Here is a 25,268-nt window from a genome sequence, read left to right on the forward strand (position 1 = left end):
CAAAAAGGTTGCCCAGGCTGTTTTAAACACTTGTTTTATCAAGTCTAGCTCTTGCTGCTGCTGCTGCTTTTATTGCTGTTGTTTGGGTTCTACTTATTTTATTTGCATGGATTTTAATTGTCAGCCACCTCAGAAAGTGAAGTTGAGAAGCAGGACATAAATATGACAAATAAATAAAGCCTCCCTTGTGCAGAAATAAATACCACACAACCCACCCCACCCCACATACTTCAGTCCAGGGTGATTTGTTTGCCCCTGCATGCTCCTTTGTTCTACCCCATGTAGACTCCAATACCCAGCAGAGAGATCCACACCCTGACTCCTCTGCTGCTTGTGTAACCCATTGGTATATTTTTCTTTAAGAATTCTGAGTGCGAATATGCCCGTACATGCTCAGTAAAGGAGTGTGATAAGGAGTGGCCACCATTTTAGGCAATTACAAAAATGTAGTGTGGGAGAAGCTTGCTTTCTCCTCTCTGTAAGACCCTGAACCCTTGAGACAGGGCTGTTTGCAAAGTTTGCTCCTGTTACTGGCAGTAGTTTAGTGGAGGCAGGGCTCGCAGGGACACAGCCCCAGCACTTTTTCATTAGCAGGGACTCTGATGTCATCTGCCACCCCCCAGAATTCCCTGCTCCCTCTGAGCTTAGCAGCAATCCCCATTGTAGCTGTGGGGGCAATGAATTTTCCAAGCAACAATATATTGTTCCATGTTGGAATTTGAAGTATTTGGGATGACTTGGTCTGGAATGGGCAATTAAGACCTATTCGCTTTACCAAAGACGTGCTCCTGGTGATGAAAACTCCTAGAACTGCTTTGTTGATATGGATCGACACAGGGGCCTGAAATTTTTGGACTGCCCTTGGAGACTGTCACAATGAGCTCCTGCATTTCCAAATATACCACTACACCACTGGTTATTGGACTCATCCATCTTGGGAAGATTGCTGCGGAGCTGGAGCGAACTGAGTAGAGACTGTTTTCTTTCTTTGGCCAGCAGGAAAATCAAGCTTCAGAGAGAAGTTTTATTTATATTTTGTTGTGGACTCAAGCTGAAAAAAAGACATAACTTTGGGGGGACTGTGCTCTGCTTTATTGTTTTGGTGATAAATGAAGAGTTATGCATGTAAAATTATTACAAGTGCATTATTATCGTTTTTAATCAAGAAATTAAACATTATTTTTAATCAAGAAATTAAAATATTGAAATTGGCTAAAAAGCAATAAATTTCAATCAGGCCATCCACATACAAAAACAAATACAAATATGATATATGTTTATTGTCCCTGTACAAGGCCTTTGCTGTGAGTCCCCTTAGAGAACCTGAAGAAAATGTTACACTTGCATGCAATATGTAAACATGTGAGAGCCTGAAACTGCCCTCTGCCATATTTGGTGCTCAGTAATCATGTCTCTCCTTCCCTGCTGAGCTAGTATTGTGACATCACACACAAGCTCAGATGCCAGCTGTAAAGGTTGCCTACAATGAGCCCTCCCCCTCAGCCATTGGCTGAGTTTTAATGATGTCATTACCTCCGAGCCCCTGAGACTGCCCTCCTCCGAGGCTAGCAGCGGCCTAAGTTTAGAAATTTGAATAGAAACAGAATGCATCTCACCACACTGGGGAAGATGGTGACCTTCATCATGAATTCCTGGATCTTATGTTATGGGATACGTTATGTATGCCACAAGAGGGCCCTTTGCATAACCTTTTGGATGACTGTTGGGAGTTTGGAGATTGTAAGAAATTTAAAAATAAAATGTAGTTTTACATATGTAGTTAGAGTCCTTAATCTGTTAAGTAAATATCAACAGATTAACAGTTTTAGTCCAAGAATGGGGGACTGTAGTCCTAATGGTTGGATATGGTCTCCCCCTATGGTTGATGTAGGTATTAATAAGATGGGAATTCACCAAATTGGCACTCTGGGTGCTAAAACAATGTCCTTGGAATATATTCGTGCTCGGTGGAGCTTCTGCTGTATGATCCATACAGATGGCTCCAGGGACCCTATGAATGGTTGTGCTAGAGCGGCAATTTGTGTACCTAGTTTTGGGATATATAAAGGATATAGCCTTCCCAACTGGATCTCAATTATGTCAGCTGAATTGGTGGCTATTGTTTTGGCACTAGAATGGATTATGGAGGTTCGTCCAACCCATGCCTTTGTTGACCAATTCCCTTTCTGGGTTGGTAGCCATTCAGTCTGGTGGTGTAGATGGCAAGAACATCATCGTAAATGAAATATGGACCTTATGCTCAGAATTTATTGCAATGGACATATGGGCTGGCTTTTGTTGGATACCAGCTCATGTTGGCATTACGGGGAATGACATGGCGGATTGTACAGCAAAGCAGGCTTTAAATAGGACCTTTATTGATGTTCAGGTACCTTTATCTCAGAGTGAAATTAAGAGCTGCCTGCTATGGGAGCATATTCAGAGATGGCAAAAAAATTGGGACGAGAGCAGTACTGGTCGCAGGGTTTTCTCCTTTTGCCCTAATTTGTGAGACTTTAAAATGGTTAATCAGCCTGGATGAGCTTGGCAAGTTTGTATCTTTCAAGTATTAACTGGACACTGTGCAGTTCAAAGCAATCTACTCAGTACTGGGCAGGTGGATTCAGATATTTGTGCAACCTGTGGCATATCAGAGACAGTTGATCACATTCTATGGGACTGTATAAAATATCTAAGAGAACGAGAGCCCTTTCTCCATATGTTGAGGGATAGGGGAGCTCCTGTTGGGGATTTGGGTGCTCTTCTTAAGATATGTGAGATTCAGTCTTCTGTGATCTCTGCCATCTGGCAATTTATGCTTCATAGTAATTTAGCCAGCAGTTTGTGAGTTAACTTCCTGAGCTAATTTGATGTCAGTAGGTGGCGGTAATAGGGCCTTTAGGCCTTGCTTTGCCATAAAACCTCCAGAAGAAGAAGAAGGAAGATGGTGGCTGGATGACTCGTGCTCCTGCTCAGTCTGCTTTTGATGGGCAACTTCAAGGCCCTTGCTGCTCTCCCTGCTGATGGTTCTCTGTCTTTCAACCAGACTTGGACTGGACAGCTCTTCAAATAGAGGACACCTTCACATAGAGGACTGTCCTCTGACAGCTCTTCAAAGGGTGGACTGTCATCTATAAAACAGGATACATGGCCATCCTATTAGCCACCCAGGGATGTCACAGAAGGCATCCTTTAAACTTTAACTCACAGAAGGCATCCTTTAATTAAACCTGCTAACAGGCCCTACGTTAGCATGTGGCTTCCTTGGCTGGCTGCTGACACTTGCATGGCTTAGAGCCACCATTTAAAAATTCCCACAATGCCCTGGAGGGACACTACATAGGGTGCACTGTGGGAAATTCAAAATGTTCACTTCAAGCTACCCGCGAATGATTGCAGTGCTGCTGACTCTGCCAGTAATAGGAAGAGGGCCACTAGAGGGGAGCTTTGCCAAGCCCTCCTTAATTTGGGACCCAGTTCTGGCTGCAAAAGTTGACTCAAGGGAACCCCCTCTCTGAGCTTTAGTTTTGTTTACAGATGTCAGAGAATTCTGCCACGGATCCCAGGGAGGCTGAATTCCAGTGAATTTGGCCCCCTGGAATCTGTGGTGGAACGAAGCCAACCCCCCCCCCCTGCCACCCCGTGAAATGGGCCCGGAACGGAGCCTACCTTGTGTCAGCTGTCCGGTGCTCCGCGAATGGCTGTGATAGGCTACATAAGTATTTACGTAGCCTATCACGGCTAACGCAGGGACGCCATTTGTGTCCCTGCGGAGGCCATGATAGGCTACATAAATATATATGTAGCCTATCACGGCAATAGGCAGGAACGCAAATGGCGGCCACCGTAGCCGCCGCCATTTGCGTCCCTGTCTTTTGCCTTGATAGGCTACGTATATATTTACGTAGCCTATCACGGCAAAATACAGGGGCGCAAATGGCGTAGCGGCCACCATTTGCGTCCCTGTCTTTTGCCATGATAGGCTACATAAATATATATATAAGTAGCCTATCACGGCAAAAGACAGGGATGCAAATGGTGGCAGCTACGGCAGACGCCATTTGTGTCCCTGCGCAGCCCAGCGGCTGGATGTCGAGCTGTGGGTGGCCCCGGCTGGCGGCTCTGCGGAGTCACCGCAGAGCGGACCTGGCCGGGGAGGATTCTGGGGGGAGGGACGGAGCACCTCCCCCCCACCACAAGTGACCCCACGCGGAACGAGGTAAGGGATTCGTACATCCCTAGTTTTGTTGCTGGAGACTCAAAGTCAGGGACTTCACCATCATATTTTGTCCTGAAGATGTAGTATTATGTCTGAACAATCCACAATAAAAGAAATAAGGACTAGAATTGCAGAATCTTACACTTTTGAGTCAGATAAAGCATTTGTTTGTTTGTTTAGGATGGGACAACACGAGGATGCCACTGAAAGTGGCAGCCCCAGGTTGAGTCTCTGTCCACCTCTATAAACATGTGGGGCTCAGTCCAGATGTAAGCATGAGCAAATGGACTGGCAGAAGTGGATTTCCCCACCCACTTTCTCCCATGGCAGCATCCTCCAGCCCCCTGAAAATGCTACACAAGGAGTCAGGAGACCCTGCTGAATGGGGTGAGCTATGCAGTGTGCAAGGGAGGGGACCCACAGAAATCAGGCAAAGGGACCTTCCCAAGTGAGCTTTTCCTCTCGCAGAAAGTCCCTTCCTCTTGTGGGAGGCAGATCCCTTGATCCAACCCCACGGTCACTTTTTCGGGGGGGGGAGAGGGGTATCCTCCTTGAGCGACTGCCAGGTGGGAGTTTAGTCCTTTCACTTCTTTGCTATTTTGGAAGTCTCTGATTGAGGGGGAACCACCACAGATTCTTGGATGATACTTACCAACCCGGCTACTGTCTTAACTGACAAATTTTCATAGAACTGCCAAAGGAGGCTGCCATGGCAACGGACAGGACAACAAGGACCGATGGAAATGGTTCAGTCTGATTGGCTGCCCACCTGGAGTTCTTCACATCAACGTTCTAGTGCTACATGCATCAAGACTCACTTCTGTAGTGCATCCACACTTGGAATACTGTGTACAATTCTGGTTGCTGCATCTCAAGAAGGATATTTTGTACAGCTGGGAAAGGTGAAGAAAAAGGCAACCAAAATGATCAGGGGGGTTGGAGCAATTTTCCCTAGGAGGAAAGGTGACAATGATTGGGGCTTTTTTAATTTAGAAAAATGGTGAAGTGTGGCACACATGATAACCATTTTTAAAAATTGTGCATGGTGTGGAGATAGTGAGAAAAACAAAGTGTCCCCCCTTTAATAATGCTCCCTAATATTAGGCAGGCACTTATGACAATCCCCATAGCCACACCCCAAAGAGAGTCCAAAATGCAGGCAGCTGAGTTGAGTCTTGCGTGTATGTGTGTGCGCGTGTGCATGCAAACCTTTAGGGTGCTTCCATTTGCAGCAGAATCGCTATGCCCCATTCAGTCATATTTAACGAGCAACCCAGATGATGCAGCCATTTATTACTATTTTTTATTTGCATGTATATACCACCTTATCTGCTAAAAAGCCACGAAGGCAGTGTACAACAATTTAAAGCAATAAAACCTTGCAACGATAAGAAAAGGAATATTATAAAAACATTAAAAACTACACACTTTAAAAGGCTAAAACTGCAGTGATGCATCTTCACACCCTTTCCAAAACCCAAGAAAGCGGGGGCCAACCGTTGATCTTGATGAAGCACATTCCACAGTTTGGGGGCAACCTTATTGTTGGGCTGTGGCCGTTGTTAAGATTGCAAGAGCCTCTTGCTTGCTGGGACAATTACCAGCACTTCCTGCCCCCTGTAGCTGCTTCAGACGAAATAGTCTGCTCTGCAAACTACATGGTAGCCACTTTTTATTGACGTTTTCTAGAATTTGGCCAGCTTATACTTTTCACCAGGTAGGTTCTTCTTCCCAGATTTCATACATTTGGTACAAATTGTCCTGACTGTATACTGAATTGCATTTTCAGGAATTATAATGATAGAAGGCCAAACATGCATACTGGCTTGGATCCTGAGTTCCCTTTTGCAAACCGAAGACTCCTTATGTTCATGAATGGGCTTGCAATCCAGCAGAGGATCCCAATGACAGAACAGGGAATGCAGTTCTTGCTGATTTCCCCTGCAGCCTCCCCCCCGCCATTCCGGAGGGACCCCAATCCTCATAAAAATATTTCCAAGCAGTGCAAAGGGAAAATCAGTAAACTATGGGCATCTGCTCATAGGGGCAAGGGGGTGCAACCGCCCGCCCCCCTGGATTGCAGTCATGATGTCATTCTTATAGCAGCAACAGGGCTGCTGTGCTGTACCTGCCCCATCTGCCTCGACTTTCAGTTTCCAGACACACAGGCAAGCTCAGGACAGGACAGCTGGTATTTTAGGGAAATGCAGATGGGGCTGTGAAATTCATTGTAGCAGCAAGGCGAGAGAGAGAGAGAGAGAGAGGTGTGCACACTCGCACACACACAAACACGTCTAAGACTGCCAGTTTTAGCTCTCGCAGGAGGCCCACGTGGAACCTCTTCTCTCTTTGTGTTGAGACAGCGTGCTGTGCAGCTCCACAGAAGTTAGTGCTTTCTCATGTACTGTAGAAATAAAGAAACCTCTTGTGAAGGTACCTGAATCTGTTGTGCATTGTCTGTAGAGCAGAAGGGCCATTATAGGGGTGAAAGGAGTCACGGAAAGAACTGAGGGTTTCAGCTATGGGTGGAAAGACATTGTCTGGACACCCGTTTTACCCACTGAGATACAACAGAGGGGTAAACCTGGTATACACATTTCTCAGAGGCCAGGTCAATCTATCTTGGTAGACCTGGTGACCAGGCTTTATCACTGCTCAGTCACCAGGTCTACCAGAAATGGTAGACCTGTTCTCTGATGCTATCAAGTCTTCTTAAAAATGTGCAACCATACACAAAATGTACAGTTCAAGGAAAAGTATGCAATTTGCTGTTGTCAGAATTCAAGCCATGCAAAAGTTGTATTGTTAGCTGATGTAAAAACTGGCTGCTAACAATATGAAATGTAAAGTGAGTAGTCCAGGCTCCTCTGGAACCCTAAACCCTGATCAAAGATACTCATTTCCTCTCCCACTGCTAAAGACATTCCCACAGACTCCACTGCTACCCTCTAGAGCTACCTTCCCCAACCTGGTACCCTTCAGATGTTTTGGACTTCAACTCCCATCAGCCCAGCATGGCCATTGGTCTGGAATGCTGATGTTGCAGTCCAAAATATGTGGAGGGCACCAGGTTGGGAAGGCAGCTCTAGAGAGTGTTCACCAATGTTTCCAAGATGAAGGAAATCATTCTAGGATGAGTCATGCAAAGTTGTCGATGTTATGATAAGGCCAGTGATGCCATAAAATATACGTTTATGATATTCTTAAGACAGCTGTACTGTGTTTGTGTATCTGGACTTTTTCTTGTTCCTGTGTGTGTGTTTTAATCTCACTCCAAATAAAGTTTTGTTGGAGTTCATGATGCTTCTTGAATAGAACACTCTTCTGCATTAGTGCTGTTCAGTTCCCAGGATCTTCTACTACTCTGTGTAGGCTTCTAAATGTCATGGAATGTGATGCTAAGCAACAAAGAGCACACATAAAGAAAGTGCAGAGGTGAGTTGTAGCAGTGTGCATTATGCACGTGAACTACAACCACAAACTGCTGTAAAGCTCTGCCCTCCCAGCCCTGGAAAAATTCTAGCGAATGCGCATGGTCTTTGCTGTTGCTGCAGCAGCAGCTGCTGCCCTCCTTCCCAGCTGGGGGAGCTTGCTGGGAGTAGGGATGTCAGAGAATTCCACCACAGATCTCGGGGAGGCCGAATGCCAGCGCATTCGGCCCCCCGAAATCGATGGCGGAATGGCCTGCCCCCCCGCCCCCCTGGGACGAGATTTACCTGGGGCGGATCTTCCTGGCGGCAGCGCCTGTGGCTGCGGTTCAGCAGCGGCTGCGGCGGCCGGTCTTCTGACCGGCTGCTGCCGCCATTTCCAGTTAAAAAACAAAACAAAAAACGTGATAGGCTACGTAAAGATTTACGTAGCCTATCACGGCTAAGTTTAAAAAAAAAAACCGTGATAGGCTACGTAAATGTTTATGTAGCCTAACACGGCTGACTTAAAACAACAACAACAATGCGTGTACGCAAATGGCGGCGGCATTTGCGTTCCTTATTTTGGCACATCTTAGTCTACGTCAAGATTTACGTAGACTAAGACGGCGAAAATAAGGGGAACGCAAATAGCGTAGCTAAATGTAAATCTTGATGTAGACTAAGACGTGCCAAAATAAGGAACGCAAATGGCAGCGGCCGTGGCCGCTGCCATTTGCGTATGTGCGGGTTTTTTTGTTTTTGTTTTAAGTCAGCCATGATAGGCTACGTAAACATTTACGTAGCCTATCACGGCTGACTGCAGGGACACAAACGGCAGCGGCTATGGCTGCCGCCATTTGCGTCCCTGCTAGCCAGCGGCCGGATGTCCAGCTGCTGGCGGAGCCGGCTAGCGGCTCCGCAGAGTCCCTGCGGAGCATAGCCGGCCGGCCAGGATTCCGGGGGGGGGGGGGGAGGAACGGACCGCCTCCCCCCCTGTCCAGGATTCCGGGGGGAGGGACGGAGTGCCTCGCCCCCCACCATCAACATAATCCACGAAAGGTAAGTGCCTTTCGTACATCCCTAGCCGGGAGGCATGCAGCTGAAATATCGTGAGATTTCGGGTACATTTCATGAGACTTCAATCTTGAGAGATTTCAGGTGTGTCACAAGATTTTGGGAGATTCACCACAGTGGGAAGAAGGCAATGGAAGGTGTGTGTGTGTGTGGGGGGGGGGCAGATGGCCTCCCAGAGATCCAGGGCCCCATAGCAAAGATCTGGGGCCCCAGCCCTAGTGCCCAACCCCAGCCCCGCCTCTGCTGTGAAACATTGGAGGGTATGAGACAGATACTTGCCTGTGTGCCTGCCTACTTTCAGCTTGATTACCGTTCTGCTTGCTACCTGCTTACCTCCGGACCTGGCATGTTGTTGTAGCGTTCCTCTGTGCAGAGAATGGGTCTGCCTGGCTCCTTATACCATTTCTTTTGGCCTCTGAATGGGCAAAATATTAAAGTAAAAAAAAAAAAAAATTCCCCCACATTCATCCCTAAGTCGAGAGCGTAATGGCAAACTGTTGTGGGAATTCCCGAAAACGTATTAATTCTTCACACCAAACACATGCTGCTGCATTTTACAGTCTGACCAACACCACTTGGACATGTTATTCCTGGTGTATTATAGTTCCTGAACTTCCTGATGTGAGTCACGGAAACTGTTGCCCAAAAGGAAAAAGAAAAGTATATAATCTTTTCTGTCAGAGGTTAAACATATAAAGGGGGCATTATAAGGGTTGTTATCCTGTTGTTTTTACATTAGACATCACATTTAGCTGTGTTTGTTGTATATCTGCTATAAAATATGAGTATACATTTATATTTCTCACTTGCTTCCTCATAAATGATTGAAGGAGAGAGTGTACAGACTGCATTTATTTAATTTTGATTATATTTGGTAGTGTTTTAATGAATTGCTCTGTGAGTGTGGTTGTATGTTTTGCTGTCAAATGCAGATGTTAGAGGTACGGTATGTGTGGTTTACCCCCAAATAGCAGAGCAACTTGCTTTCTCAGTAACAAGGCCTATGAAAGGACAGCATCTGGGAAGGCTAGCATGGGAGTGCAATAGGGAAGAGAAAAGACAGAGTAAGCTAGAGAAGAAAGTTAAAGCTCCAAACAAAAGGGGGCCAGAGATAGAGGGGAGAAACTAGAAAATCAAAACAGGAAGAGATCATAGTATCTGTGGGTATGCCACAGCTCTGCTCAAGAAACTGCAAGCCTGCCCTGCTGCTGGGTAGGAAATTATTTACTCCAGGGGCAGGCAATCTGGTGCCCTTCAGATGCTTTGAACTACAACTCCCATAAGCCCCAGCCAGCAAACATAAGTGATTATGGGAGTTGTAGTCCAAAACATCTGGAGAGCACAAGGTTACCTACTGCTGGTCTATTCACTAACCCTGCTGCTGTCTTAAGAGGGCATCTAGGCCTACATGTGTCCCCAGTCTAAGAAAGTAAGACTGAAGTTAAGAAAACAATTCTGAAGAGTTTAAGGAGAGGGTGGGAGGAGAGAAGCCTTGGAAGAGGAAAAGCATACAGCAAAAATAGAACAAAATGTCTAGATAATGTCCTGAATGGCCCCTTAATTCATCACTGGCATGTTCACAATTCCATCCAAAAAACAGTCACAACGTCTGTGCGGAACAGCCCAAATCCCTGCTGATGAATTGAAGGAAATTTGCACTAAAGAAAATTCATTGCTTGCAGGGAAAACCCACAATACTCAGCTAGCCAAGAATAACAGCATGGAACAGGAATTCCTTGAATTTTAACAATACCTTAATCTAGAGTTCATTACAGGCCAAACAGTAGCCTTATCAACAGCACTATTAACACCTAATTTAATAGTTGGAATTTGGGCACCCCATAAACAAACAAAAAATGTTTCAATGTTTTTAAACCAAAGCACTTCTCAGAGGTAGGACTGGCCCTACTATTAAGCAGAGCAGGGCAGTCGCCTGAGGTGGCAGTTGCTGGGTACTGAGGTGGCAATGGCAGCATCCCCCTGGCCATTCCCTTCTCTTGGAGGACAGAGCCGTGTGTTCCAGGCAGGCTACCCTGCGCTCCTTAAGCTAGCCTGATGCCCTCAGCTGAAGCTGCCCCAAAGATTCAAGAAGATTCAGTCCAGTCAAATTCTGTAGGTGGAATGGGGGGGTTGCCATCTTGGCTTTCATCTCAGACATGATCTGCACAGAGGGTATATGGGGGAAAAACCTTTGGCAAAGAAGTGCCCCCTATTAATCTGACTTTGGGTTGGATCCAGATTTACATTGGATCAACTGCACTGGTGAAAGTAGATTTCCCCGCCACAAGGCAGCCCCTCCAAGCCCCTGAAATTACTACTCAGAGAGTCAGGAGACCTTGCTGACTGGGGTGAACTGTGGGGATGGGGAGGAGCTCCAAAAATCATGCAGAGCAACCTTCCATGAGCTGAGACCTTCCAATTGCAGAAGGCAGAAACTGGATTTAACCCTGTGGGTGGTGCTTCTTTTAGTCAGCTATCACAAAGATTTTGGGCTTCTCCACATGGGGCTTTTACCCTGCAATCAAGACTGGTTACTCATGGAAGTTTGTGGGTCCTTTACATGATGTCATCAAGCTTCAGGGCCTCTCCAGTGCTTTCTGACCTTTATCCCAGTTTTTTAAAGATCACAGATAATGAGCTACTTAAATATAGCTAGTTGAATTTATCTGTGAAAGAGGAAGTGGTGCTATAACACAGCACCACCTAGTGGCTGTATATTGAAACATATAGAGCTTGCAGATAAAAGATCTCCCCTAGAAAAAAAGGTGGAAACGCATGAAAAGGGGCAATCTTAATCCTGAAAAGAACATGGAAGCAGAAGCTCCAGTAAAGTTGCAGGATAAAAAGCCCTTTAACAAGGAAAATAAACCACTCCAGTCATTTGCATTATGTTCCATAGCTTCTCTCCCCACCCCGGAAGGTGCCCTTCTGCCAGATTTCCACCCTTTATCAAGCCTATGTGAAAAGTAGTTGTCATCTATAAGTGGAAAACAAAATCTATGTTCATTGTGCCCTTGGCTTTGTATTGTGCTCACAAGTATGGAGCAAAGTTAGTAACAATCTTATCAGGTTAAAAGTTTAGAAATGCTAATGTTTGCGTCAAGGATTTTAAAAGAAGAGCTTGATTGGAATTGCTGGGAAGGCTATTGAGAAATGATTAACTCACCTCCTTCCCAACAATATAAGATTTCTTTTTATAATATGCCAAGCAAGGAGCAGCTGAAAATGCTTAATAAGAAATAATTAAATAAGTTGGAAATGTAAATAAGTTTTTAAAAAGTCATAATTGTATGTAAGGAAAGATGCACAAAGACACAAGCAGGTTCACAGTGACCCAGATCACGTGTAACACCAAATCTAGGATTATTTAACCCATGAATTGGCAGGGGTGAGTGGGAGCAAGCAAGTGCGCTGCCTCTGGCACTCTCCTTACTTCCACTTTCAATTAACAACCTATAATCGCCCTGTTCATAGGCTGTTAGTGCGATATCTGAACCCAGACACTCTGGATTATTTAGGGGTTAAACAATCCAGAATTAACCAATGATTTGTTGTTTGGTTCACTCTGGGTTGTTTAATTCCTAAACAACCCAGACTTTCCAGGTTTGGATGTCACGCTAGCAAGCTATGAAATGGGCAATTGTAGGCTGTTAATTAAAAGCAGAAGTGAGGAGTGCGCAGGAGGCATTGTGCTCGCTCACTCCTGCTCACCCCCGCCAATTAGTGGATTTAATAACACACAATTTGGCATTATGCATGCATCGGGTCACTGAATTCTGGATAACTTATGAAAACTAATTGGCAAGAATAGATGACCTAGGTGCATCCAAAGACAGAGTGTTGGATTGTAAAACCCTATCACTTAGGTCAACGAGTCATTTGAGTAATTAATTGGTGTGAGACTATATTTGTTGTTGTTGTTCAGTCGTTCAGTCGTGTCCGACTCTTCGTGACCCCATGGACCATAGCACGCCAGGCCTTCCTATCCTCCGCTCTCTCCCGGAGCGTGCTCAAGTCCATATTCATTGCATCGGTGATGCTATCTAGCCATCTTATCCTCTGCCATCCCCTTCTCCTTTTGCCTTCAGTCTTTCCCAGCATCAGGGTCTTTTCCAGAGAGTTTTCTCTTCGCATTAGATGGCCAAAATATTTGAGCTTCAGCTTCAGTATCTGTCCTTCCAATGAGCACTCAGGGTTGATTTCCTTGAGGATGGACTGATTTGACCTCCTTGCAGTCCAGGGCACTCGTAAGAGTCTTCTCCAGCACCACAGTTCGAAAGCATCAATTCTTCGGCGCTCAGCCTTCCTTATAGTCCAGCTCTCACAGCCATACACTAGTACTGGGAAAACCATAGCTTTGATTAGACGGAACTTTGTCGGCAAGGTGATGTCTCTGCTTCTTACTATGCTGTCTAGGTTTGCCATAGCTTTCCTCCCAAGGAGCAAGCGTCTTTTAATTTCATGGCTGCAGTCACCGTCTGCAGTGATCTTGGAGCCCAAGAAAATAAAATCTGTCACTGCTTCCATTTCTTCCCCTTCTATATGCCAAGAAGTGATGGGGCCAGATGCCATGATCTTAGTTTTTTTAATGTTGAGTTTCAAACCAGCTTTTGCACTCTCCTCTTTTACCTTCAACAAGAGGCTCTTTAGATCCTCTTCGCTTTCTGCCATTAGGGTGGTATCGTCTGCATATCGGAGGTTGTTGATAATTCTCCTGGCAATCTTAATTCCAACCTGTGATTCATCCAACCTGGCGTTTCTAATTATGTACTCTGCATATAAGTTAAATAAGCAGGGCGACAATATGCAGCCTTATATATTATGTAAGTTTATATATTATATAACTATATAACTTATATATTATATAACTATATTACTCACTGTCAAAAGCGTACTTAAAGTTTTTTCTTATCAATTAAAGAGCAAAAATGTTGTATAAGGCAGGGGTGGGGAACCTGTGGCCCTCCAGATGTTGTTGGATTGCAACTCCCATCAGCCCTAACCAGCTTATCAGATGATGAGGGATGATGGGAGTTGCAGTGCAATAACATCTGGAGGGTACTGGTTCCCCATCCCTGGTATACACATCAAAATGCTCGATATATAGATGTCTATAAAAAATGTATACACTGAGGTTTAATTAGCAAATTTTGAGTCAGGAGTTGTCTTCTCAAAGGTATGATTCAGCACTGATCTTATCTAGCCTGAAAGCTATATGTTTAACCCCTTTTTGATATGCTTTAATTTTTTAAGGAATGTTTTTAGCTATATTAGCTATAAGGTAACCTCTTCACAGAAACTGTATGTATGCTCTAACTGTATGTATGTATGTATACATGCAACTCCGGCATTCTTAGGGTGCAATCCTATGGCTGCTAGTCAGCGGCTAGATAGCCATAGGATTGGCCAGTTCCCAGAGAATCGCCCTTCCACCCCCTCCCGCGCCCCCTTGTAGGCAGTGTGGATTGGCTCTGTGCTTGGAAAAGCAGCGTGGAGCGAGGGAAACGGGGAGTTCCTGGGGGCGGGGCGGGGCAGTCGGAAGTGCCGGTACGACACTTCCTATGTGTCATCCAGCCTCCCCACCCCGTGCTCTGAGGTCCCGTGGCTAGACAGCCGAAATCGGCTGTCTAGCTGCGACAGCAGGGCAGCCAGTAGCACAGATGAGATGTGCTCCTCACCATTCCTCCTGCCCTGCAGTGGATGGGCGGTTGCCTCCGAGTTCAGAGATGCCCCCACCCCCCAGGATTGCTCTCTTAGAGGACACCGATTATCTAGACCCATTCCAGTCCGGGTATCAATCTGATTATGGGACTGAATCAGCCTTGGTCGCCCTAATGGATGACCTCTATTGAGAGAGGGATAGGGGGAGTGCAACCCTGTTAATTCTGCTTGACCTCTCACTGGCTTTTGATACCATCGTCCATGGTATCCTCCTAGAGTGACTTTGTGGGATGGGTATCGGAGGCACTGTGCTACAGTGGTTCTGGCCCTACCTACAGGAGCCGATTTCAGAGATGAACATTGGGTGACTATTCCTCAGTCCCTTGGAAATTGAGCTATGGGGTGCTGCAGGCACCATCTTGTCCCCAATGTTGTTTAACATCTATATGAAGCCCCTGGGAACAGTCATTAGAGGATTTGGAGCTAAATGCCATCAGTACGCTGATGACATGCAGCTCTATCTCCCTGTGACACCTGAATCAAGAGAGGCTGTGCAAGCTTGCATCAGTGCCTAGACTCAGTAATGAGCTGGATGACGGCCAATAAACTGAAGCTGGATCCTGGCAAGACAGAAGCCTGTGGGTGAGTGGGTCTGGGAGATAGGCTCATTTGCCCTCCGTCTGAAAGATCAGGTCCGTAGTCTGGGGGTACCCCTAGATCTGTCACTGTCGCTGGAAGTCCAAGTGACCGCAGCAGCTCGGAGTGCCTTTTACCAGCTTTGGATGGTTTGCTAGCTACGGCCTCTCCTGTACAGGGATAGCTTGGCCACAGTGGTACAGGCATTAGTAACCTCAAGACTGGATTGCTGCAATGCGCTCCATGTGGGGCTGCCCTTAAGGCTGCGCTAGAAGCTGGAGCTAGTGCAGAACGCAGCAGCTCGGTTGTTGTCAGGAGCTGCCCCTTTTCAGCATGTAATTCCTCTGCTGAGGGAACTGCACTGGCTGCCTATTCACTACCAGGCCAGGTTTTACTAAGTATTAGTACTAGTGTACGAAGCCCTAAACAACTTGGGACAGGATACCTGAGAGAGCGCCTTCTCACTTACCAACCTGCCCAGTCACTGAGGTCATCAAAGGGCACGTTCCTGGTGGTTCCACATGGATCCATGGCCCAGCTGGAGTCTACTAGGAAAAAGGATTTCAGTGTGGTGGCCCCATTCCTAGGGAACTCCCTGTTTTTGGAGGTCAAGTAGGCACCAACGTTGCATTGTTTTGTTATTCTGGGAAGCCTTCTTTGAGTGATCAGCTGCAGTTTATTAAATTTGGTCTTATCAGAACTTGTTTCTTTTAAAAATGTTTAATTGTTTTAACATGGTGTTTCACTCTTTTATTTTTACTGTTCACTGCTCCAAAACCTTTTGATGTGGAGCAGTATATAAATATTGTAAGTAAATAAGTAAATGAATAATTTTGGCTGTTTTTTTTTTTTTTAACCACCTAGACGCTCACTAGGGCTGGGTTGCGGAATGGAAAAATCGGTGTTTCCATGAAAGCTCTCCTTTCAGACTATTACAGGTGCAATCAGAGGGTTATGAGCATCCAATGCAGAATGGGAGAAGCAGCAGAGGTAGTCATTGCCTCCCTGCTCTTCCTGCTCTGCATTTTTGCTAGGCGGGCTTTTTTGCCCACCTAGTTTTGGTGTTTTGGAGAGGGAGGGAAGGAGGGTGGAGAGGCCTCAGGATAGCTTGTATCCTAGCTTCTCCAGTCCCCTCCCTCCCTGCCCACCAGAACGTCCCCTTTACCCCCTCTCCGAAGTTGAGATCCCAACCTCAGAAAGGCAGCTGGTGTAGCTCCTTCTGTGCCGGCTCTGAGAAGGAGGGGAGGCGGAGGGGGGATTCCCTCCTCCGAGGTTGGAGCACCATCACCAGCCTTGGATCTGGGAAACAGACGTATCCTATGGCCCCCCAGATGCTGTCATAGGACAGCATATCCTGGGCCACAGGATTGCAAAGAATGGGAGAGGCCCTGGAGGATGACGACGTTGTGTGAAGCAGCCACAAACCACCATGAGGGAGGAATCACGGGTGCACAATAAATGCCTCTGGTAGAAAGGCTCTGACAAACACTTAGCAAAGTCCAAAATTTGTAACATCTGAAAATCATGAAAGAGCTATGTCTGTCATTACAATATGAAGAAATACAGAAATGTGACGTACCGGAAATTGTGGCTGACTCCAGTTGAGTAATGGTTCTTCTATTTTATGTAAGGTGCACCTTGTTCCTGACAGCAGAAAACTTAATTACATAAGCTGGGACTCTGCTTATGGAACCCTTTGTGGAGAATCATTACGGATGCAATATATTATTATTTATTACTCATAATCATAATAATAATCATAATAATAAATTACCAGTATTGAGCCCATGGTGGACAAGCTAAATCAAAGCTGAAAATAAAGCAATAAATGAGTTAATGAATGCCTGACAGCTTCAGACTCATGAGGCAAAAAGGAGATCTGAGCTAGGGGGATGCAAGGAAAAGCAGCCAGACTTCACACTCACTCTGCAGGTCTGGATCTTCCTCTGCCTTCTGCTATAAATTAACCAGACAGGTCAGGAAGGAGAGGAGAGGCGGAAAGGTGGCTCCGCAGACGTGTTGAGGGCTTTTTAAGAATGTACTCATAGAGAGCTGCCAACGACTAGCACCAAACCCTTGCCAAATTTCTGGCCAGCCTAGATAGCTCTGTGTCAGGGTGGAAACTGAGCCCATAGAACCCCAGAGCAGTTCTGATTCTGAGGAGGAACAGCAATCCATGGGAGAGGAGCCCACTCATCCCTCACAGGCATAGCAGCTGGCAGAGATTCCTCCTGCCAGCATTCCTGAGATAGATAGTGACCCTGGCAGTGAGAGAGTGCGGGAGGGGGGCTTGCTAGTCGCTTGACGCAGACGCAGGGAGCAACGAGCGATGGAGGGCACGGAAAGGAGGTGTAGCGCCCGTTTGGCGCGCAAGCAACGGTCGCGTCCCGAGGACCCAAGGGAAAGAGGGAGGAACTCTCCCTGTCCCATAAGTTCAGGGTCTGCAAGTGATTCTCCTTCAAACGGGGACCAACTGCCTACCCGGAGCATAGGCTACTGTGCTGTTCATTGCTTAGTTGCTGGTGATTAGCATCTGAAAGAGACATTAAGTTGTAAAAGGATTAAAGCCTTGAAAAGAATCCTTTTGTCTATGTCTTGAGTTGGCTATTGGAGTAGACTGAAAGAGGCCGCTAGGGCGCTCCTGACACTCTGCTACAGAACGCAAGGACCCCCCAAACAGACCTAACTTCTCCATAATCTCCTTCTGTCATCAGACAGGAGCACCTTCTTTTACTGTACTGAACAATGAGTAAATTGTATACTGAAGGTTGCATTCTTATGTACACTGACCTGGGAGTTAGCCCCATTGAACACAGTGGAGCTTACTTCTGAGTAAACATCCATAGGACTGTGCTCTTATTCTGGATTACTATGAAAATCTAGTTAGCTGCCTCCCCCAACCAGATACCCACCAGATGTTTTGGATTACAACTCCCATTAGCCCCAGCCAGCCTGGCCAATAATTGGGGATTCTGGGAGCTGTAGTCCAAAACATCTGGAGAGTGCCAGGTTGGGGAAGGCCGAGTTAGGGTGTTTTTGCCTATGAGGTTAGTGCTTAAATGACAGATAGGGAATGTGTGGCTTTCCAGGTGTTCTTGGGCTGTGCTGTGCTGGCTATGCTGGCTAGGACTGATGGGAGCTGCAGTCTAACAACATCTGGAGGGCCACATGTTCCCCACCCCTGGCTTAAATCCACCTGAAACTGAGAATGCAATACCTTCATTGGCTAGAATGAACACTCCTTTCTGCATTTAGAACATTCACCTGTACACAAATAGCAGGAGAAAGGCTCAAAGGAGCTTTTAAATGTTGTGTGAGAACATCCATAATTAGTACCAAAAGGCATAAAAACAGAGGAGGAACTTGCATTTCCTTTCCCCCTGCCTTATGATAACATGAAGTGGTTTTTATATAATCAAGCACAAGGCGTACTGCCGTTTCAACCTTTGAAAATGGTTTAAACTATAGTGGGACACTCAATCCATACTCTCCATACAGGATCTCAGTCAGTCACTTTCACTCTAAAAATTCATTTCTGTACCAACAGGAGTTTGCATATTCAGAAACCTTCCTTGCATTGTCACCAGATGATGTAATAAATGTCCTTACTTACATGCACAACTTGGTTAAAACCAATTTTAAAATAGGGGAAACTCCTATCTGAAGAAAGTCATGTTTCAGAACAGAAAACCTGTGACAACAGACTTGAGTGGATCAACCCAACTCCGGAAACAGATGTATCCTCTTATTCCCAACAGAAATTACTGGCTTCCCCCACCCCACGCTCCTAGAGTCTATATGGAGCCCAAAGGAAAGGAATAATGAGCGTAGTATTAGTGTTATTATTTCCTGACATTAACTGCCTGCTACTTGTTCATCCTCCCCCCTCCCCCCAAGATTGACACTGCAGCACAACTTGTGGATAGTGCTTTTTAGCCCATCTAGCGAGGGTGCTTTGCAGGGGGCGGGAAGGAGGCTGGAAGAGGCTCAGGAAAACTTGTATCCTGGCCTCTCTGGTCTCCTCCCCTCCCTGCCCACTGCAATGCCCCCTTTCACCCCTCTTCGAGGTTGAGTTTCTGACCTCAGAGAGGCAGCCAGCATGGTTCTCTCCATTCCAGCTGCGAGAGGTTGAGGGGTGGATGTCCAAATCCCCCTTCTGAGGTTGGACCCCTGTCTCTGTACTCAGAAGGATTTTACATCCCTGGGACACTCTCCCAGGGATCATAAGATTGCTCCCTCTGGGCCTGTTCACACAATCCTTTAGGTGGGAATGTGGTGGTAGCTGCGGAGGCATCTGGGCTTGTTGGCACTTGGCCTATGGAAAGCCAGTCATATGCTTCTGTTGCTATGTGCAGCATCCAGCTTTTGGTACAATTTATTTTAAAAAATCATTCATTCATTCATTCATTCATTCATTCACTATTTATTTATTTATTACATTTATATCCCACCTTTATTTCTAAATAAATAAATAAATAAATGTTATGCATTTCTTAGCTGCCTTTCAAGACTGCAGTCATGATGCAAAGCTTGGGTGTTATCTACACCAGCAATTTTCCATCTGATTTGTCTCTTATCATGCCATAAACCAGCTCGGGTTTATTCATGAGATGGTACTAACCACTTAAGAGGCACTAACCTTTCCACAATCAGGACAAACATTCCAGCAATGGACATATCATTTCTTGGGGGCGGGAGGTATAGAGAGCGTGTTTTGATCTTATTGTTCTGCTCCACCAAGATAGTAAGATCTTTCATCATGCATTTCTGCCTTTTTTGTGCACCTACAGCATGGTGGAGTGCACAGTTGCCTATGCTAATATAATATTCAACAATTTAAAAAATTATAGGCCATGTTACCAGGAGATATAATAATTTTTTTTAAAAAGAGAGACACTAAATTTAAAATGTTAAGAACTGCTACAAGGGGTACAGTCACAGCTAAGAATTACTTTTAGATATAAATTAAATAATTATTTTTTCTACTACTTCTATCTTTTTTTCAAAAATGGTTTGAGATTGTCCATATTGTAGCAACATTCAACTTTATCCATTTATATTTCTACCAGTTCAGAATATGTTAAATCTCCAATAATATTAAAAATCCCTTCTGAAATTGGAATACAGCCTTTGGGCGAAAGAAAGCTCCTCTCCCCTGCTCTACATGCTTTTTGATGGGATTGTTTGGTATTGCTGCCTCCTGTTTAAAAGGCAGTTAGCAGAGAAAAAACAAAATACAGAACAGAATGAGCATTTACCAGTCCCACATGCATACAGAGGCTATTTTAGAACAAAAGGAGACCTTGCCCTTCCTCAGTGAAGAAAAGATAAAATGGTTTACTCACAGTTTCTTGCATAAAAATGCAGGTACAGCATATAGTTTCAGGCAAAGTTTGCTCAGTCCATTTCCTGGTGTTCTCTAACACTGGCAGGAGAGAGAGCAAACACATGTGCTCCCAATGATGGAGGGCGGGGGGAGCGAATGGAAAGGGAGGAGCAGGAAACCACACTGTATGCTATAGAGATCCTAAGGCTAGCTATGCCCCAAATTCCGATGAACTAATTCCAGCACCGCTCCTTCCTGTAACTTCCAGATGAGGTTGTGAAATTCCCAACACTTTTTAAGTCATGGTGAACAGATTTACTAAGGGCAGATGCATGTAACATTCTCACTGTAGTGGTGGGTGACCTCTGGCCTGGGGGCCAAATGCAGCCCTCCTGAGGTCCAAAACTGGCCTTTCAGGGTTCCCCAGATGGCCAGGCCCCCTTCCCCTGATCCCACCCCTGTTTCCCCAACCACTGATCACTTAGTGGTCTCTGGGGTTTTATGAAGTTTTTTCCCCACCCTAAAAGGCTGAAATGCCTCTCCTCAGGTTTAGTTTCTGGCAGTAAGAGCTATAAACTAAAATATGCTGGGGTGGTTTTGTGTTGTATTTCTCCCCACCACTTTTTGGCTTTGGATCCTTCCACCACTGGAATGCAGCCCCCAGGAGCTTCTCTAAAACTGAATGTGGCCCTTGGGCTGAAAGAGCTACCTTTGCCTGAAAGAGCACCTTTGCCAGCCCCACCTCTTTCCCCCATTGTGGAAAGGACACATCAGAGGAGTAAAAAAGGGACTCAGCTGACCCAGCTTCACTGCACATGGTGAAGCCTGGTTCCTGGCCCAAGTACCAGGTGGAAGATTCACCCGGCTGTTCGGCCAGGGAGGAAATGACTCCAGGTGGTCGTAGCCATGCCCACCTGCTGTCATACAGCCCAAGGAGGGCTGGGAGGCAGGGTGTCATCCATCCTCCACACCCAGTTTTGCTTCTGCAGACCTGCTGTACACTCTCGGCATTTGACTGATATAGCTAACTCCTTTTAGAGTGGTGATATTCCCAAGATATCAGTTCAGGTAATGTAGTTGACTCGGTTAATGTAAATGGTTTAAAAGCAATGGTCATCACAAAAAAGAATATGAGAAATACAAATAGAATACAAAATCCACTGCAGAGTACATTGCTGAAATAACAGCTTACATCATTAACCTACACGAATTTAGCTCTGATTTTATAATTATAATCTTATAAATTAAGAGCAGGTTTATATGTTGCAAGCTGATATTACTTGCTCAAAGAAAGCAGACTTTATTGCAGCTTTCCCCAACCTAGTTCCCTCCAGATGTGCCGGACTGCAACTCCCATCATTCCCAGCCAGCATGTACAGTCCAACACATCTGGAGGGAATCAGGTTGGGGGAGGCTACTTCTGAATCATCCTACTCGCATCCTAAATTCACATCCTATTCAACGGTCCACAGTGGTGCACTAAGAGAAGGACTTTGGGGCAGAGGTCCTGGGCTCCACTCAACAGAACGAGCAGGAAGGCCCCCCAAATGCAGTATGGCTAATTTACCACATTTTGAAATAAATGAAGTAATACAGATTACCAGAATATCTGAAAAGCTGCCTCCTCCCATATGAACAAGCTCATAAAAATTGCAGTAGTGATCGGAGGCCCTGTTATATGTTCCACCGCCTACAGAGGTTAGGTTGGTGGACCCTTAAGATGGGGCCTTTTCAGGAGCAGCACCCTGATTATGGACCTCCCTCCCTAGGGAGGGCAGACTAGCTCCCTCTTCATTATGCTTTAGATCAGGCAGAAGGTCGATCTCCAGATGTTTTAGACTTTAGCTGCCAAAAGCCCCTGCCAGCATGGCCAGTGGTCAGGAATGATGGGAGCTGAAATCCAAAACTTCTGGAGATCTACTTTCTGCCTACTCCTGCTTTAGATAGGCAGTGAAGATTATATCGTTCTGTTGAACTTTAAATGGTTTGTAATCTCACTTCCTAATTCTATTGTGGTGAATGTTCTGGCTCCTGCTTTTTAATTTTATTAATATGATTGCTTAGTCATGATTAATACAATATATTGCTTTTCCAGCAGCTCAAGGCAGTTTACAATGACAACAGCAGTAGCAGGAAGACAGCAAAACCAAGAACTTATTTTTAAGAAACCACATGAAATCAGTAACATTATTAAAATAATCAATGCACTGGATTGCCATACACACATTCCATTCATGCCGGAATGATGTACAGTCACACAGATTTTTTTTAAAACACCAAAGAGTGCTTGGGTGAATCAGCCCTGATCAACATCCTTTTTAATGCACTAGAAAAATGGTAGCAAGTATTTCCGAACATATCCTCTGACTACATTCTCTTTTGCTAACTAAATGAGCCCACTGACATGCTGCCTTATTTCAAAATGCTCTTCTAGGAAGAGGCTGGCTTTCCATTGCTTTCTGTATAAAGTATGTGAAGTGATGAGGGTTTGACCCCAGGAAGCTCACTATAAAGGCTGGAATGAAAAGGGTTTAATAGGATTGGGAGGATGCCTGGCTCATTTGCTCTGCTTTATACCAGTCAGTCCATTTCCTTTCAGTGGGCGTAGGGCTTAACAGTCATGAAAGCCAAATCTCTCTTTGTTTCCTGTAGCCTCCCTTGCTATAAACTCCACAGGTCAATTTGTATTTTGGATCTATCCCTCTATACGTTTGATATCCTTTTATGAATGTTGCACATGAGAAATGCTTAGCAGAGCAAGAACTAAACCATGCAACAGAGATGCATTGACTTACTTTTGGCAAGCATATGCACGTGGTTAAAAATAGTTTGAGGCATTCATGGGCTCATTGACAAAATCCACCAGTTAATGGCATAATTACAGATTACTAAAGGAGATTGATGCTTAATTGCATGTGGCCATTTTGGTTCTCCCCTATGCTTGGTATCTCTAATGCCTTCACCCGCTCCTATAGCCCCATCAAAGCTCCTGGAAGAATCCACAGGAGGGGATCTCTTAAACAAACCCTGATTAGTAAAGGCGGGGGGATCTCTGGCAGAATTCTATTTCTGTCCACTGGTGGCCTCTTGCAGGGCAGAGCCAAGCAGAAAGTAATGAATCTTTTTGGGTGTGGACTCTTAGGGCAGTAACAGGCAAGAATGGAGTGGACATGTGTGATAGCAAAAGGAAAGAAGCTTCCCTAAGTATCCCACAGGGGCAATGCTAGGATTCTATAGTAGTCCTAAAACTGTTTAATTAAGAACATAAGCAGAGCCCTGCTGGATCAGACCAAAGGTCCATCTAGTCCAGCATTCTGTTCACACAGTGGCCAACCAGCTGTCGGACCAGGAACCCACAAGCAGGGCATTGATCCATTAGAGGCCAAGTAACATGACCTTTTCCAGGCATTTGATGCAAATGAGTGAAGAGAGCAATGGAGCCATACATGCAAGTCCTGCCACTTCCCTTCTTGACTTTCATGCATTTAGTGTTAAGGTTTGAACAGGGATTCTAGGAGTTGTAGGCCTTTTTTTCTGTCTAAACATGCACAGGAGTGTGCCCTCAGAATCCTCCCCACAATTGGGAACCCTGCGTTATAAGGGTTCCCGATTGTGGGGAGGATTCTGAGCGCATTCAGCTTTATGTGCTTAAAATCTCTCTTCAGACCCTCACACTGACTGGGTTCGCATGATCCCTACAGCATACCATGGCTTATTTAAGTCATGGTGGGTTGTGGTGGGTGCCAGCCACCCTTCCGAATAGTCCTGCTGAGGCGGTCGGTTGCTATGGCGTATTGTGTCATGTGAACCCAGCTAGGGTGGCTTATGTGAGGGTTAAACAATCCTCACAACACCCTAAAACAGCCCATGGGTGCTTTAGCCCTCACATTGGGGTGGGCTAGGGTAATTTTAGAAATATGATGTTTTTAATGTTGAATGTTATTGTATGAACTGTTTTTATTGTTGTACATCGCCCAGAGTGGCTGGGTGACCAGCCAGATGGGCGATTAATAAATTTAATTAATAAATAAAATAAATAATAAGCCACTTTGCCAGGTTTGCATGACACAATAAGCCATGGCAACCACCCACCACAGCTTCAATATTCAAAATGGCTGCCAGTACACACCACAATCCACCATGGCTTAAATAAGCCACAGTAGGTTGTAGTGATCATACAGACTGTCAGGAGTGGGGGAGGAGGAGGGAGAATGATATAGGAGCCATTTATATAGGTTTCTAAACTGTACTGGTAACATTTTGAAAGCCAGAGTCATATGGGACAAGCAGATCATGTAGGCATTACCCACATGAGTGTCCCCCAGCATCCCAGCTGGTAGCACTTGCATGGGTAGTACCCATATGGCACAAAATGCCAGTTGCTGGGGCCATAGAGCACAAAGAGGGGGCCGATGCCTTCTGGCCCTGCATAGGAGTTTCCCAGAGGCATCTCGCTGGTCACAGTGGGAATCAGGAGGGACTCTAATCAGTTGCATTAGAGGGACTCTTGGTGTGACCCAGCAGGGTTCTTCTTACGTTCTCTGGCATCTTCATTCAAACAGCAATATCAATTGCTTTGGGTATGCAAGGACAACACAGTGCTTATATCAGAATGGCTGCATGAGAAGGAAATGTAATTTAGTTATTACAGTTCAGTACTCCTAATTATCAAATGTCTTTCTAGCAAGAGAAATACCATGTGATATACAATATATAGCCAGCATATTATTCTCCCTTCCTCTTTTCACCAGGGGACAAGTGATACAATGCATTAAATGTGTGTTTGCATTTCATGTGACTAAGCTTTTTGTGCTGTAGAGCAGCTGCTGGAGGCCCTGATCAGAAAAGGGACTGCAGTGCATGGGGAGGGTTTTTTTTTTCTTCTTTTAAACCCTTTCTCTCCATGCTGCGTGAACAAAAAAAGTTCCACCCAACACTGGCC

General features: G+C 45.5%; 1 long non-coding RNA gene across 1 annotated transcript in view; it reads right to left on the reverse strand.

Annotated features, from left to right (window-relative positions):
• Positions 1 to 1,072: 1,072 nt before the first annotated feature.
• Positions 1,073 to 25,268, reverse strand: part of LOC146357781 (uncharacterized) — a 44,952-nt gene continuing 20,756 nt past the window's right edge. Inside the window, exons 2-3 of the long non-coding RNA XR_014791949.1 lie at positions 4,872 to 5,112; positions 1,073 to 3,131 (exon numbers count right to left, since the gene is read on the reverse strand). This is a non-coding gene — a long non-coding RNA (uncharacterized LOC146357781). The remainder of the gene's footprint in view (positions 3,132 to 4,871; positions 5,113 to 25,268) is intronic.

This window comes from Heloderma suspectum, chromosome 1 (genome assembly GCF_057233095.1).
Source record: "Heloderma suspectum isolate Gila_16-S chromosome 1, 16-S_ref, whole genome shotgun sequence".
Classification (NCBI taxonomy): Eukaryota; Metazoa; Chordata; class Lepidosauria; order Squamata; family Helodermatidae; genus Heloderma; species Heloderma suspectum.